This window comes from Melospiza melodia, chromosome 8, assembly GCF_035770615.1.
Source record: "Melospiza melodia melodia isolate bMelMel2 chromosome 8, bMelMel2.pri, whole genome shotgun sequence".
Classification (NCBI taxonomy): Eukaryota; Metazoa; Chordata; class Aves; order Passeriformes; family Passerellidae; genus Melospiza; species Melospiza melodia.
This window is the reverse complement of record NC_086201.1, coordinates 26,919,393-26,936,508: the sequence shown is the minus strand read 5'-3', so window position 1 is coordinate 26,936,508 and position 17,116 is coordinate 26,919,393. Positions and strand designations below refer to the sequence as shown.

General features: G+C 41.6%; 1 protein-coding gene across 2 annotated transcripts in view; it reads left to right on the top strand.

Annotated features, from left to right (window-relative positions):
- SPATS2L (spermatogenesis associated serine rich 2 like) overlaps positions 1-17,116 on the top strand; it is a 75,510-nt gene that overhangs the window by 13,429 nt on the left and 44,965 nt on the right. For both annotated transcript variants that reach the window (XM_063162434.1, XM_063162432.1), the window contains exon 2: positions 4,506-4,566. The gene's annotated coding sequence lies outside the window, so the exon portion shown is untranslated. The remainder of the gene's footprint in view (positions 1-4,505; positions 4,567-17,116) is intronic.

Genomic DNA, 17,116 nt, shown 5'->3' with positions numbered 1-17,116 from the left:
AGAGATCACTGGTAGGAGAATCAAGGTGCTTGCAGATATCCTATCATTTGCCCAGCTGTGATATCATTGTCTGATATCACTGAACATCACAACTGTCTCACTGAACAGAAATCTGGTGTAGGATGAGAGGTGATCCAGTCCTGAAGCTTTAATTTGGTTGTTTCCCAGTCCTAATGTCAACAGATTTTTTTGCTATACAATCTCTGGCAAATACCAAATGAGGATGGTTTTAGACAGAAGGCCCTCGTGCTGCTTTACAATATTATACATCTTTTGTTGCAGTAAGAAGTGCATGGTGTAAATGTTGATATGAATTGTCCTCTGAAGGCTGGATCCTGCCGAATGTGCTTGGCACTGCATGCCCTGGCCAGGGTTAGAAACTGCAGTGCACAAAATGGAGCATCTTGGGTTAAAGGCAGGCAGAGTTCAGCTTTGGAAGTTGTCGTTGCTGACTGACTGACACTAACAGGATCTTACCACTGTGTTGAAGTGTAGCAGTGACAGACGAGGAGAATCCCTGATTGGCTACATCAGAGCTTGCAAGGGTTGAGGGTAGATGTCTTAAGGTCTGACTGTCAAAGAAAGTGAGGTTTGCTTTCCATGTGCTAAGCAGCTACATTGGCAGTTAGGGAAATGTGACTCACTAGCTAGGCCAAAAGCGAAACCCAGAAAAGGGCCAAAAACCCCAAGTGCCATAGTCATCAACAAAATCTCACTTTTTTGTGTGTGGACCAGCCGACTGTAAATAGCCTTTGCAGTCATTCATAGCACATTCAGAAGATCACCTGCCTTGTGCTGACTTTCTTCTCACCTAGATGTTCCATCAGTGGCCTCACCAAAGAAATATCCTGAAGTAAAAGCTAGCTGTCTATAGTCCATGTGTCTATGTTTCCTTGTGTTATCACCATTCATCCCAGCTCAATATGCCTCTGATTCCACTATAAATTTGGCTTTTAATATTTTTTTAAAAATAAGCAAAAAATCAACCCAAACCAGAAGCCAAACAAACTGTTCTTAACAGACTCTGACAACTTTCAGTTAATTGCAGTGCTGCTATAGTCACTATGTATGATATGGGATATATTCAGCACAGTATTTTGCACAGGTGTGCCAATCCTGTTTGTGCAGGAAATTTACTTGGGAATGGAGGGATTGCAGGCTGTGCTTGCTCTTAGGGTCTAGAAGGCTCATGGGTCTACAGTGGAATTAGAAGAGTGCAATGTTAGAATTTTTGAGCTCTTCTGTGTGAAGGGCGTGTTGTGAAATCCTAGGTTAAGGCTGCAGTCAGGGTTAGACATCAGAAGAAAAGGGGCCAAAGGCCTTGTTTTACTATCCTGAAGGGTAAAGATTCCTGTAGGATGAGGACTCCAATCGAGAGTGTCATATAGCTCATGTTATGCTTTGATTGTGCTATTTAGGTTCATTAAGGGCTGCGCCACAATGAATAGCTGTTCTGATCTAGATTTAAACTTCGTGTCCCGTTCTTCTATTGTCACATATCACATTAATGCTAGGATTAGGGAACTGCCGAAAGAGTCACAGCTCAAGATGGGGAGGGATTAAAATGCTTGGGTTATTTGTATGTCCTGCAGGGCTGTAGCACTGTGATGAGCACTGATTCCTGGCAGGTGTTTGGGCTTATGTTGGTTTTGGTGCCGTTGTTTGTCACCGAGCTCTGCTGGATGTGCAGTTTGGTGATGTGATACCTGTAGCTCTGCTTTTTCCCCCTCTCCTACTCTGCAGTGGAGGACAATGTGCTGAAGGTTCTGTGAGGGGGTATCATGTAATCTCCATGCACATGGCTTTCATCAGCCATGGATCTGCCACAGAGGAATATGGGCCAGTGTTTTTCAGCCTGCATTCTAAGGCCTGCAGAGTAACAGGATGCCTTCCTATTCCAACATCTTTTCATTCTTTGAGAATAAAAGTCACTTCAAGAATTGACCTTTCATTATAATGGAAAATTACTTGAACATTGGCATGTTAAGCAACAGTATTATCTGTGATGATACATAAGTCAAATAGCTTCCTTTTAACTGTTGTACCTTTACTCGTGATTTCCTTTCTCCGCCCTTGAGTCATTTTTTCCCGCATACTGTTTGATAACATGTCATGGACCATTGAGTAAAGACAAAGTGGTGATTTAAGAGAAGTGATCAAACTGTGGAAAGGTGTCCTATAGAATGAATTAATTTTTTCAAGGTAATATATCTCATTTGGCTGGAAAGAACAAGTCTTTACTGTTAACTGTAAAATGGGGAGGGTTTAGAATTGTGCATATAGTGTGCTGTTGGTATCTGCTTTGTTACTTTACAGCGATGCAAAAGGAGAACTTTGGACTTCAATTTTTTTCTTATGTTCCTTTGTGTTTTAAAATAATTTTTAATAATACCTCTCAAGGGGCAATAATTATAATTTGAGCTTGAATAATTTCATACCTGTGACCATATATCTTGACCACATCAATAAATGGGATTCTGATATTATCTGTCACTTTCTTCTTCAAATCTTGTCAAGTTCCAAAGGACAAAAATTATCAAAAGAACTCACTGGAGGAAAAAACAATTTTTTAAAGTTATAAAGCTCTTCCCATTTGACTTTTTCAGGTTTTAGTTTTCCAGTGAAGTTGGAGATGATTCTCCTATGTAGCCTGGGTTGAAAAAGATCCAAACTGGGGTTTAGCAGGAGATGTGATGCAGGGGAAAAGAATTGCTAGGATGCCTCAGTGCAATAATATCTGTGATCTGATTTGCTGTGTTTAAATCCTAAAAATACTTCCTGCAGACTATAGGCAGTACTGGAAGGAGTTAAATGTCTGGGTGTTGGCATAAGAAGTGCAGTAGCTATGAGGAATGTTTCTGTCTTCTCTGCTGTGATTCAGGTGCTCACTGGACAAAATGGATGAGTTCTCAGCCCTTCTTTGTGTCCCTTTGAGAGAACAGCCAAATCTTGCCCTTGCTTGCCCTGAAGACAAAACTCCCGGTAGGGCCATCACATAGGCCTCTTCCCCAGTGCTTGGTTGGGGTATTCTGCCCAAAGACAAGGAATTTGGTATGCCTCCCTCACCAGGTTTCCAAGCCCTCTCTTCATCTCATGGATCTGTGCCTGTTGTGTAGATTCCAGCACCCAGAAATGCTCTTTAACACTGACATGTGTGACTACTTGTATTTCTTCATTGAAGCATCACATTTTAAATTGCTCTATTCATTCCTTTGATTTTGAACATAACTGTGACTCAGCAAGCCATGCAGAAATGTGTGTTAAGATGGTAATGGACTTTGGGACATAAGCTGAGAGAGTCTTTGTTGTGGGAGCCTTTGCCAGGTGAAGTGCTTCAGGGAACATCTGGCTGTTTTGGATGCAGAAGCAATTAAGATCTTTCTGCCTTGCTTTAAACTAAAACCTGTGATGCTGACAAGACTTTTGCAGTCTAAAACTTGTTTTGGCCTTGGCAAAATATGTAGTTTCAATAAGGATAAAATGAATTAAATATAACAGCAGTCACACATTTCTAGTCTGTACACAGAGTAGTATTTTGTAGTACAGAAGGAAAAATTTGTCTGTAAAGACAGTGCAGTCATAGTGGCTTAGTAGAGGCTGATTTCAGCAATCAGGATGTTCAGAAACGTTGCAATATTCTTTTAGGATTAGCTGAGGGACTGCTAAACAGATCTTATTCCAAAGCAAACAAGGACCAGTGTGCAACTCACTTAACAGCTGCTAAAGAGGAGTAATTTCTATCTGGCATGCATGGTAAGCCATAGACCATGACTGCCTTGTCCTCACAACTACACCAGAGAATACAAAACTTAACTGCTTCCCTGCGCTGATGAAATTGGGAGACGAGTTTCCACTCATCCGTGTATGGATGTAAATAGGCACTCAGTTTTCCATGTGGTTGTGTGTCTTTAACTTTGGGGACAATTCCTCTGAAATTTATATGTAAATCAGCAAAGACCTTGCATTGTGAACAAAGTGCTGGTGTCACCCTTTGGGTTTCCCTTTGTTTCATCTGAGTTAGTATTCTTGAGATGATAATGTTGTTTCTGGAGAACGACCACCGTGAAGCTGCACTAGTGCTGCTCAGAGGGGTTGGATTAGTAGCTGCTATGTTACTGTAACTTGCACCTACTGCTCTCTTGCATTAATGATAAAATAATTTTCATTGCTTAAGTTTATCTTTCTGCATGTCCCATGTGCTGGCTAGTTTGAGCTTAAAATACAGGCTTTAAAAAATGGGTTTGTTTCAGGGGAGAATTGTATCTGTGGTCAGGAATGGGACTAACAACGAAGCTTAGGTGATTGCCTGAGCTTTCATGGCAATGAAGATAGACCCTTAGAAAAGCCCTGTAAAACAGGTAAGGGCATCCCCACATGCTGACCACAGCAGTAAAGGAATGAGGGATGTTTTTTTCACAAAACTCTTCCATAAGAAGACAGTAAAGCAAATTAAGAAAAAAATTAAGTACTTGTTTGGGTTTTTTTAACTTCAGCTATTTTTGCAGGAGATACAGTCTTTTGGAGAAGACAGAAAAATAGGAAGAGAAACTGGAGTAATTTGCAGTGGTAAGATACTTTTTATCTCTTTTCTGATCTTTCAGATAGGAAGTTTCTTTGCTTACAGGTCTGTCAGTGCAAGAACAAGAAGCCAAGAGCTTTGGGGGCTGCTTTCACCAGAGCAGTGCAGTCTATTTGAACATATTGGAACTTGAATCATATGGAAATCATAGAGTGGCTTGGGTAGGGAGGGACCTTAAAGATCCTCTTGTTCTGAGCCTCCTGCCGCAGCCAGGGACGCCTTACAGTAGACCAGGTTGCTGAGGGCCCCATCCAGCCTGGCCCTGAACAATCTCAGGGATGGGGCAGTTTTTTCTCCAGAGTCTGTCACTCACCATTCTGTATAAATTTCTCTCCTTTGTCTTATTCCTCTCTGTCATTAAGTTAACCAACTTATGCTATATAGTCCTACTGCTTCTCCTCACCATCTCCTTATCTTTTTAATTGTTTGAATGACTGTGAAGATGTAGCATGGTTTGTAACTGAAAGTTCTGCTGAACTGGTATTCTGAAGTCATATCACACCAAGTATAGTCCAAAGTGACATTCAGAGGATAGTGGGAAAGGATAGTATTGTAGTAATTAAAAAAAATTAAATGCACATGTAGACTACAAAACTGAGAAAAGGGAGCTCTGCAATTGCCTAATTTTAGAGGTCCAAACTCCATGGTTTTTGTCACTTGTTTTGGAGAAAATATTTGTTTGAACATATCAAGGAATTTCTTTTGCCTTTTTGTCCAAAGGAGACAGTTTCTCTGTGTCCAGCATCTTAAAAATCATAAGCTAAATCTGTTCCAAGCCTCAATCTAACAAGTTTAAAGGACCTCATCCTTCTGTGTAATTCTAATAGAGATGACCATTTTTTTCAAATGTCTATAAGGTTCTCCAGTTTCCTTGCAGCTTAGGACACCTGGATTGTGTCCCCTTTGAATGGCTTCCTGAGAAATCTTCACTGCATCACTTAACTCCTCAATTTTAAATCTGTAAGATGAGATAACAGTATTCCTGCACTTAAGCACGGCTGTCAGAATGATAAATATGATTATGTATTGAATTTTCTGAAATGCTCAGCACCATAAATAAATAAATAGATGGAAGGAGAAGTAATTTCATTTGCGCATATTCACTTCATGCAGCCTGTTACTTTGGTGGAGGTAGTTATGATGTTTCTTAAGGATTTCCTTTTTGCTTCAGATTTTTTACACAGAATTGCCACATGGCAAAGTTTCAAAGCTTTTGGTAGTGGAAAGCTCACAGGGAGTGGCTGAATGGAGTCAATGTGGTAGTTAATATTCAGCATACTGATCTCCGTAGTGGTGAGCTGTGTGACTTCCTCAAAGGAAAGAAGATAAAGATACGTGCCCAAAGTGGTTCTTCGGCATCTGCTGATCACAAGTGTGGCCAAGTACATGATGAAATATTGCTTGTCTGGCTCTGAGCTCTGTACAGTACAAGCAGAGTGACTCATTGGGTCAGTTGCTGACCAGAAGTTGAGCTGTCACAAACAGATGGGCTGCCTAGAGAACGAGATATCTTGGAAGCATCTCCACCCTTGTTACACCCTGTGTAACACAGCAGTGTTACACAGCACAGGCATTTCTCAGAAGCAGTGATTTCTGGGAAAGATGCTGGTTTTTCAGCTGCACTTGGTCTTCCACACCAGAATGATGCCTTGTCGCCCTGAGAATAAGGAAACTTGCTGGCTTGTTAGTGAAGATCCATATTTGTGAATCTTGTACTTGGAGGGGTAGTAATAAGGGAGGTCAGTAAAGATCTTAAACTTACAAAGAGATTGTTTTTCAGCTCTGAGAAGCCTTCAAATTGCTACTAAAAGATGGCTGTGTGTAAATGTTCTTTTTGCAAATGAGGCCAAAATTTTTAATCAGCTCTGAAAATCTTTTCCTGTAGTCCCCTCCACTTCTTCACCTCTCAGCAGAATGAGAATAACAAATGCTTCCTCAGACTGTAGAGTGGGGATGAGGATTATACTCAGCTCAGATATATGGAAGTAAAGTGCCCTACAAGTATCTAGAGAAATAAAATTTTTGTATGCAAGTTCTAGATCAGAATCTGAGAAGAGAGTATACCAGTCTGGGATGGGTTTTCAATGTGACTTGCTGTGGTAGGTTCACCCTGGCCAGCAGCCAGGCACCTACACAGCTCCTAACTCCCTGCAGTAGCTCTCCAAAGGAGGGTGGAGGAGAAAATAGGGAGAACAAAAGACAACTCCTGAGTTGAGTTAAAAAAACATTTAATAGGTGAAGAAAAGCTCAGGGGGTGAAAAAGAAGCAGAGCAAGGGAGAGGGCACACCAGGTGATGGCAGACTGATACCCAACCAGTCTCCAAACAACAGCCAAAAAATTTGCTTGAAAAGAAAAATATCCTTTTGTTCCTTTATCCCAATTTTTATTTCTGCCCTTGAGGATACGTCACATGAAATATCCCTCTGGTCACTGAGTCAGCTGTCCCAGCTGTGTCCCATCCCAGTCTCTTGCCCACCCTCAGCCTGGCTGTGGGGGTGTAGTGGGAAGCAGAGGTGGCCTTGACACTGTGCAAGCACAGCTCAGCAATAGCCAAAACACTGGTGTGTTGTCAGCCCTGCTGGAGCCACAGAGCCAGAACCCAGCACCGTGTGGGCTGCTGTGAAGAAAGTTGACTCCATCCCAGTCAGACCCACCACAACCCAAATCATACTACTTTTTTTTCTTTTTAATGTAGTACTGAAAAAGGAATTATCAGAAGAACAAATTCCTATTGTTACATCTTAAGAACAGAGTATTCTTAATTTAAAATGTTTTCTTGTATGTGCAGATGTGAAATTTTCATTACATGCACACTTCTGAAACAGTTCAAAAATACTTAAGAATTTGCTGAAGTTCATTTTTCACTGAAAATTGTGTAAAAAAAGTTGTTTCAGGAAATTCAGTAGCACTTAAGTGTTTGTCTGAATAGTGTTTGCAAATTCAAGCTAACTCTGTCCTGCAAGAGCAATTCTGGAGAAATTTTACCCAGTGTGAACATCAGACCTATGTCAGAAATGGGTAATTCTCTAATTGCCTACAGGTGCATCTTGTTGCTGTCTGTGTAAGTATATAATTCTGTGCCTTAAAATTATCAACTCTGTGAGTCTTATTTATCATGAGACTGGACCAATAAAATGCTTTCAAAATTGAAACATTAAGAATTAGACTCATGGGCTCATCATAAGAAATGGAAAAACTAAAAAATAAAAGATTTTAAGTAGGAATGAAATCTTAGTTCACTTCTGAAAAAAAATCAGTGAATGGTCCTGTTCTTCCCTGCAACACCTTTTGGTTATGTATGCTGCTGTCAGTGAAAAGTAACTGGCAGCTATGTGATGCAAAGAATTCAGGTAATTGAGATTAGAGCTCCCTGATTACTTTGATCAATATCAAAGTCTGAAACTGAAAGCAAGTTGAGCTTTTCACAGATTTTTTTAGAGAAAATAATTGAGATTAAAGGAGACTCTCGAGTTCTTGAATTGATTCTTTATTTTTAGGGTATTTGGCCTGCTTTGTTATTGGTGGCACTTCTTTATTCTACTGGTTAATGTCAAGAGAGATAAGTATTTGTTCCTGGTAGCGAAAAACATCACAAAGCATACACAAATGGGTAGCAGTGTGACAGGTGTAAATGTCAAGAGTTCAAGGCAGCCACCTCCAAACCTCTTACTAGGTTTGTCAGTCAATGCTGGCATTCCAGGAGAGAGATGACATTATGGGATTTGGTTGATCATGCAGTAAGCACAGGGAAACCGAGACTCCAGTGCCTTCATAAAAAGTTCTGTGCAATTTCTCATGCCTTTTTAACATTGAAGCACTGACTTCAATGAAACTTTCCTTGTATGGTGGAGAAGAGTGAACATATTCATAAAGGGCAGCCCACAGTGAAGGCAAAATAGAATTGCCCCCCTCCAGTATGTTTTGAAATAGTTCAGCTGTAAAGTTCATTATTAGAGCAGGTAGTTCTTCTTTGCCAGTGGTAACTTCCATTTTTTGTTCCCTCTATGCAGCAGGAGTTGGAGCAGGTTGGAAGAATTATGGAAATCTTTGTTTTCAATAGCAAAGGAAGAAATGTTCTCTGGGGCTACTAGGATGGAGTGTGTATTCTGCTACAAGGGAGGATCAAGGCAATAATTTGTGCCCTGTCCAAAAGCGAGGTGTATGTGGGGATAAAGTGGTGAAAGAGTTCTTGTATTTTTCTCCAACGGCACAGTTCAGGCAGTTTAAAAAGAGCCAAAGCATTCCCTGTTGCTGTGCTCTGACTGTGAGCAAGGTGGCTAGACTGAACTCAGTTAATGAGCAGAACCCATGGAAAAATAGTGATAGAGAAAGTTCAGGTCTTGGCAATGTGTCAGTGTTATTGGTAAGTAAATTTCATGTTTAAGGAAGACAGCCAATGGAGCAATCTCATCCTGTGTAAATTGTGTCTCATACATGGGTCTTTTTTTTTTTTTTTGTCCTCCATTATTGGAGAGTCCAAATATTGAGCACCTATAAATCCAGCTCTCTTCATCCAAAGTCCTTGGTTCTATGGATGCCAGTGACAGAGCTCTGTTAACCACAGAATGCAGTCACATCTCATATCTGCTGCCTGCAGAGCCAGCCCTGCTTGTTTTGGTGTGTGGCTGAATTGGAGATGTGAATTTGTGGCAGCTCTGTGTTTTTGTCTACAGTAAGAAATCTGTATGAGTGACTGCCAGGACTGCTCATTATGAATGAAGTTGGTATCTTTGTGAATGGCTTCATGAAAATACAGTCAGACAATTTGTAAAGGACTAGCTGTTCAGGAGTTACCTCTGCCTTTACTTGGTGAGGCTGTAGAATAATGAAGGAAAGGCATGACTGATACAACGCTTTACTTGATAATAAATGCTATGATCAGCTCTTCTGTGTCTGCACAAGCCACAGTAACTTCCTGCTTTGTTAAGCTGAACTTTGCTTATCTCAAGTTTTGCTGTGATTTGGGCTTTTTGGGAAAGGATAGCTGGCTAACAGGGATTTCACTTAGCTGTTGGGGAACCCTTGCTTAGCTGGTGCTTGAGAAATGTTTTGGCTATGCTGAAGTAGCTTCACCAAACCCCAACAAAACCCATTTGATTGGGAAATTCCTAGCTAGCTCTGTTTATTGTCTGGCAGTTGCAGTTCTTACTGCTGACAGGATGATTAGAGCAAGTTGAGATACTGGGTGTTTGACTTGCTGAGACTTTGGCTTGCTCAGTGTGGTAACTGTTAACCAGCATGGGGATTTTGATAGTGCCTACGTGCAATACATAAGAGCTTGTCAGTGCTGTTGTAATGTTGCTAATTAACAGCAGTGAGAAGAGAGACTTAGCAGTTAAAGCAATTTTGAGATTCCCATAGAAAAAGTGTTTTTTTGTGTGCTTCTGGTGGATTGACCCTGGCTGGATACCAGGTGCCCACCAAAGCCTCTCTGTCCCTCCTCTCCTCAGCTGGGTAGGAGAGAGAGAACATAACAAAGGACTCGTGGGTCAGGAGGACAGGGACAGATCACTCAGCCATTACCATCACAGGCAAAACAGACCAGACTTGGATAAATTAGCTTAATTTCTTACCAGTCAATAAAAGTAAGATGATGAGAAAAAAAAACCCTAAATTTTGAAAAAACGCCTTCCCCTCAGCCCTCCCTTCTTCTCAGGCTTAACTTTACTCCCAATTTCTCTAACCCCTCTCCAGAGCAGTGCTGGTGGGTGGGTAACGTGGGTCACGGTCAGTTCATTGCCCATTGCATCTGCTGATCCTTGTTCCTCAGGGGGATTCCCCACACTCTTCCCTTGCTCTAGTGTGGGGTCCCTGCCAGGGAACATAGCCCTGTGTGAAGTTCTCTAACAGGGGGCTTCTCATGAGCTACAGTTCTTCACAAACTGCACCAGTGTGGATTCCTGTACTGCAACAGGAAGGGTTGCTTCCCATGGGGTGCAGTCCTTCAGGCACAGCCTTCTCCAGCGTGAGCCCCCCGTGGCATCACATGTCCTACCAGCAAACTTGCTCTGGCATGGGCTTCTCTTTCCAAGGGTCCACAGGTCACTGCCAGGAGCATGTTCCAGTGAGGGCTTCCCAAAGGGATACAGCCTTCTTCAGGCATCCACTTGCTCCAGTGTGGTGTCCTCCACGAGCTGCTGGGGAATTCCAGCTCCAGTGCCTGCAGAACCTCCTGCCCCTCCTTCTCTACTGATCTGGGTGTCTGCAGAGCTGTTCCTTTTGCATATTCTTTCTTAGTCCTCCCTCCACCTGCAATTGCTGCTGCACAGCTTTTTTCACCCTGTCCTTCTTAACTCTTATTCCAGAGGCACTGCCGTGGTTGCTGGTGGGATTGACCTTGGCCATTGGCAGGTGCATCTTGAAGCTGACTGGCATTGACTCTATCGGACATGAGGGAAACTTGAGTTTGGCATCCTTTAGCACACTGAGAGTTTCAGCTGGTAGGGCCTGCAGTGAAAACTACAAGTTAAAGCTTAACTCTTGAACACTGAATTCTGTGCAGCAAGTAGTATTTTATCTTATCCTCCAAGCTGGGTAGTGTGGGTTTCAGTTGAAAAAATTTATGGGTTTCCTTTGGGTTTTGCCCATTTACCCACTTCCAAAAATTGAAAGTGCAGTTCATAGTCCAGTGAATGCTCTAATAGCTGCTTATTCATGTGTAATAGCAATTAGGTTGAAGGACTGTATGAAACAATAAGCAATTATTGGTTAACTTATTTATGTGCTTTTGTTGTTGTTTCCAGGAATACTTTTTGTTAACATTAGAAAATCAATGTTTTTCTCAGCAGTAGGAAGGTGGGGGAGGAGAGGAAGACTGTTATGTGTTGTGAATCTGAGAATATAAAAATGTCAGTGGTGAAAACAGTGTAGTGTCTGACTCTACAGGTACTGTTAATATGGGAGTGATGCCGGGCCTGTGTCTGTTCATTGTGGATATACATCAGGTGATTTTACTAGAGAAACTCGTAAACATTTGTTAGAGCTTTTACATACATATATTTTGTATGTGTACATATGTATATAATATATAATAATTTAAATACTGTTTAAGGAAAAATTTGCATCTTCTTCAAAGGAGCTATATGAGGTGACTTGGTTATAGAAAATGAAAGACTGCATTTAATTTCAGTGTTTGGTTTTGGAAGGTTCAGACTGCTTTGCCACATTTAAATCAGGTGTTTACCTTCAAGCATATGCATAACCTCATTGACTCATAAAGTATGCTTATTTATACTTTGAATATATGTTATTTACCTGAGGTCTCACCACACTAAGGCTTCTTCAGGTCTGTCATGCCTCCAGTTGAGCACCTGGCCTTATCAGCTCCCTTCAGAAGCCCTTTATTCAGAGAGCGCTTTCAGAGGTCTGGTAAAATGCTTCCTTTCCCCAAACTCACTGTAAACTTGCCAGTTCATCATGACTGTGGTGCTTCCTGGTGTGCTTCGTCAGGGCAGCTCTGCTGACTTCTCTGTCTGCAGCTGGAGGGGCTCCTGTGGGACCAGCAAGCAGCTGGTTTAAGTCCATGTAGCTCTTTGAATTCAAAGGATTATATTTGCTGAGAGCCAGCCTTGCACATCTAACAACAGTAAACTGGTTCTTCAGAGATGTCTGAGCAAGAAAGAAAGGTGACGTGGACTTTGAATACTTAATAGAAAGAAGGCTGAAATCTGAATAGCTCCAGAAATCAGACTATCTTTGAACTTGAGGTCTATTCCAACATTGAAAATTTACTATACTCTGCCAGTCTGCTGGTAGAAGTTTGATTCCTTGTGATAATTAATGATGTCCAAAACAGGTGTGAATTTGTGCACTTCCTAGCATTCACTTTTTAACTTCTGCTCTTACTGTTTAGAGAAAACACTGTGATTGAGGCGAGTGGTGCTCCCACTCTCCGTCCTTGCCTGTTAGCATTCCCATGCTGTGCTCTTGTAGCAGTCCACATTTGGACAACCGCAAAAGCAAATGAGCCAGCGCTGTCTCTTGGCACCCCGTTCTGAGCTGAAATAGGAGCCAGCGTAAGTGGCTTAATAGCTCAAGTCCCTGGCAAGAACAGCTTGGAAGATAATACCTCGTTTGTAAAAACTGAAAGTTAACCTCTTCTGTTGTTTTGCAGGAGGGTCATGCAGATGTAGAATTGGAGTGGATTGGTTTTTGCTATTTCACTGCTCTTTATCTGTATGTTTAGGAAGATATTTTGAGGCGTTTGAGGAGGAGCAAGAGACTAATGTTTATTTTGGCAAGTCTTACTACGGAAAGTGAGTTTTCTCAGTCTGAATTTTTTTTTCCAGAACCACCATCCCTCCTTCCTGCCTATCAGAGAAAACTGTTTACTGACCATGTGGCTGAATTCATCTATTGTCAATTGGGCTCAGCTCTCCTAGTATGATATACATAGTAAAACCAGGAATTCAGATTATGCTGAATCACAGTGATGCTCTGCAGATGTTCTTTTAGGATGCCAGCCAGCAGAACACAGGCTCTAGGCTTCCAGCAACATTCTCCTGCAGAGTGGGGAGGGTATGGAGCCCCTGCATGCAGTCCCTGAACTGGTGAGCATCAGAAGCCAGCAAGTGGATATTTTATCCTGAGCAGCCACTGGGTAGTTGTGGTAGCTAGGCAGTGGTGCTGAGTTTCCTGCCTTTGGAGCTCTGGAGTGGGGATATGCCTTTGCTGGCTCTTACCTGGTTCTAGAAGGCTCATAGATGTGTTTGAGGGAAATAGGAAAACTATTTAGAGAAAATCCTTTGCTTTTAAGAATGGCCTAGGGGTTAAAGTACTCCTGTGGTACAGCAGCAGGCAGGTTTGGAACAGGCACTTGTCACTGGGCTGCTGAGATGAGTTTTTTCTGTCTCTTCTATTTGAGCTATTTCATGTTCTTTGTATAAACATTTCTAGAACAAGACTCCTCATTTTTTTCCAAAATTTCCAAAGGATTTTAATGAGTCAATAATTTCCTACCATGAAATGAAAAATTGTTAAGATAATTTCTGCCTTATACTATTTCAGCCTTCTGGTATTTTTGTAGTTCACTAGAGCTTCTTGATGTGGAGTAGAGTTGGTGTTGCTGAGTGTTCCGTTCTCTGGTAAATGGGTGGTATAAATTGGATGGGTCAAAAAGAAGAGCAAAGGAAGTGCTGTCACCTCAGTTTAGAATTACATGTGCATTTGACCACTCAGACTTTTAGCAGTATATTTGATAGTTGTTCAGGTGACAAAACCAGCTGGATAGGGAGTTCAAACACATGATTTGTACATCAATTTAGGTGTAAAAATGTTGGCTTTAGATTACCGACTCTGCTTCACATGGCAAGTTATGCAATTTTAGAAAGGATCTGGCTTGAAAATAAGTGTTTGGCTCCTAATCAGTATAGAAAGTGGATGAGAGGAATTTTCAGAAGTTGTGCCTTAGTCCCCTGAATATTCACTAGGAAATTGCTCTTCTGTCCTGGAATATATCCTTTCATGGAAAAGCCTGCTGCTGTGCAACAAGACTCCTTTCCAGAAATTTGGTATTTTTTTGAATTTGAATTCCTAGGTTTTGTTTAAGAGATGTACTGCCACATGTGTTTTGGGGAAGTTTTTCAATGTTTAGAATGCTATTTTTAAAAAACTAATGGTACTTAGTTTATTTTCAAATTTATTTTACTTAATAGTATGATAATTTCATAAAGCATTTTATGCATTCTTTGTATAAGTATATTCTGCCTCTCTCTCTCTCTCTCTCTCTCTCTCTCTCTCTCTCTCTCTCTCTCTCTCTCTCTCTATCTCTCTCTATATATATATATATATATACACACACACACACATATATATGTGTGAGTGTATATGTCAGCAGTTACAGAGTATTTACTTTGCACTGGTACCTATCTGTTGAAACAATGGAAACATAGCTCTACACAGGATTTGCATGTGTCCCCTCCTGCAGCTCTGCTCTTCATTCTAGTAAGTTGCTGTAAATAATGCAGAGCTGACCTTTCTTTATGTGCTTTTGAAATTGCTCTCCATTGCTCAGATGCAGGATGGCATTAATGATCTTCATATAAACTACTGGTTTGGATCCTTTTTAGCCCAAGCTATATTCTACAGAGGTGGAATTGGTTGTTAGACCTCCAGGTCCCTGTAACTGGTAGTCTGTAACAGTGTAACTGGTGGTCACTGTTTGAGGGTGTCAGTCACCTGTCATGAGGGAGCACCAGCTCACACAGTGACACCAGTCTCTGGGGAAGCCACACTGAAACTTGTGTAAAAGAAGAGCTTCACTTGGATGGGACAGACCCAGGATTCAAAGGCTGTACAGGAAGAGGGTTTGCTAGCCGCCTTGCTTATAACCAGGGGTGACCGGTGATAGAAAATACAGCCAGAATCTTTTGTGATGTCAGTATCAAAAGATGTGGTTATGGCACTGAATACTTGTAAACTGTTTGGATGAAATATTAATGGAGTTGGGAGAGATGCCAGTCAGTAACTTTCTTTCGACTCACTCTTATTGTGACCCTGTTAAGGGCTAGAGCATTCCTCTGCAGGATTCTCATATAATGGAGCTGCAACACCAAGTGCAGGGAGGACCTGAGGACCCCTCACGCACCACATCTCTGTGAAAACACTAATGCCTGTGCTGCCCACATAAGCAGTGGTCTGGCTTCTCACACACTGGAGCTGGGAGAGGGAAGCAAGTCAGCTGACAAGAGGGGAGAAGCACAGGCTCTGCCTGGGTTACGTGGATGGTACCATCTCTGCTGAGGAGGGGGAGAGCATAACAAGGTCAAAGAGCAATGGGTTTTATCAGAATGAGGTACAGAACTTACTGATGCCTAACCTTTTGATTGCAACACTGACTGGACATGACAGTGTGTCTGTGGTATCTGCTTAGAGCCATTCCTGCCCTTGGCAGAATTCTGAGGAGGATAGGAGACAGGACACTGAGCCAGGTGCTAAGGTCTGTCCTTCCTCACATATCCCACTCTCACTTTTGTCCCTTTTTTATTTTTGGCAGATAGGTCTGTGATCTCTCAGATATGGACTTTATAGTGTTAGGTAGCATAACTGAGTTCTGATGTGTCACTGCACATTTTCCAAACCTTTACCCTTACTGCCCATTTCCAAGCGAGCAGCCTGCAAAGCTATGGATCTGAGACACTGCTTCTTCCTCAGACTGTAGTCAGGCATTTCAGAAATCCTCAGGAGAAGGTGATAAACAATGGGGGAGCATAAGCCTCCTTTCTGTAGGACTCCAGAGCTACATGTGGAATCAGTGAGATGCTTTATTTCCTGCATCCTGTTTTCAGATCTGCCGCCAATGGGTTTCAGACACAGTGTGGTGACCAGTAGAGTCTGGCTGCAGTAGCTGAGCAGGAGGGAGAATGCAGAGGCAACAGCTGCATTCTGTGATTGAGACAAGCGTGACCGGGGACGGTAGCGCGACTGGACTCTGCAGATGAGGAATATTCTGGAATGTTTGTGCACTTCCATACATATCTTTATGCAGGCAATTAAAGGAAAGGATTTTAAAGTCCTCAGATGTCATGAAATTTATCTGGGGTTTTTAACTAGTCTGAAGTGGCTAATCTCAGACTTCCAAAAACCAGGAAATACCAAATGATGGTGTGCATAGAAAACTTCTACATGTAGTCATTAGAAAGATATAAAACAGTACTGGAGAAAACCAGTTCTGTATGTATAACATTTTCTGTTGTTTTTACTAGATGTGTTCATTCCTAGTGCCACAAAAGACTCAAAGGAGAGCTGTGAGGATACTTGTTAATGTGTGCTGGGCGCTCCTGACTCTGGTTGTGTTTATGCATTTAATTATTATGTTTGTCTTTAGATGGGAGACTACAGCAAATAGAAAATCATACCCATTGCTAATCTCAAGATACTGAAGACAAATATCTGAATCTTGGTATTTCTTGTAGCTTTACACACAGTGGCATGCTGATGTTTGCCCATTTGACCTAATTAATTTTTTCTTCTATTTAAATAAGATCTGAATTAAAACCAAAATAATTCCTTTCTGAAATGCTTGAATTTTGGAATCTCCCTCTCAGTTTTTTTTTTCAGTCTTTCTGGTGCAACAATATTAGCTTAAAACTGCATCAGAAAAACTGTGTTCATCTCAGGCTTCATGTGCCTGCAGTTCTCTAGTAGCATTTCTTTATAATGAGAAACAGTGAAATGTGCAATGGAGGCCATGTATCTCTGATTCTGCTGGTTTTGCTTTTACCTAGGCCATGTGGAAGTCTGTAGGCAAGACAGTGTAATATAATATATATGGATGGATAGGAATCTTATTTGAAAATGAGATGTAATTCTGTAGAGAAGGTAGAAATAGAGAAGATGAAAGCATAGTGCTGGCTGCTACAATCTCATTAGATACTGTCATGGTTTAATCCCAGTCAGCAACTAAGCACCACACAGCTGCTCATTCACTGCCTCCCCATGGGAGTGAGCTGTGAGTGGCAGAGCTTTGTATGCTGAGCCTGACATCATATGATATGGAATATCCCTTTGCTCAGCTGTCCCAGCTCTGTCCCCTCCCA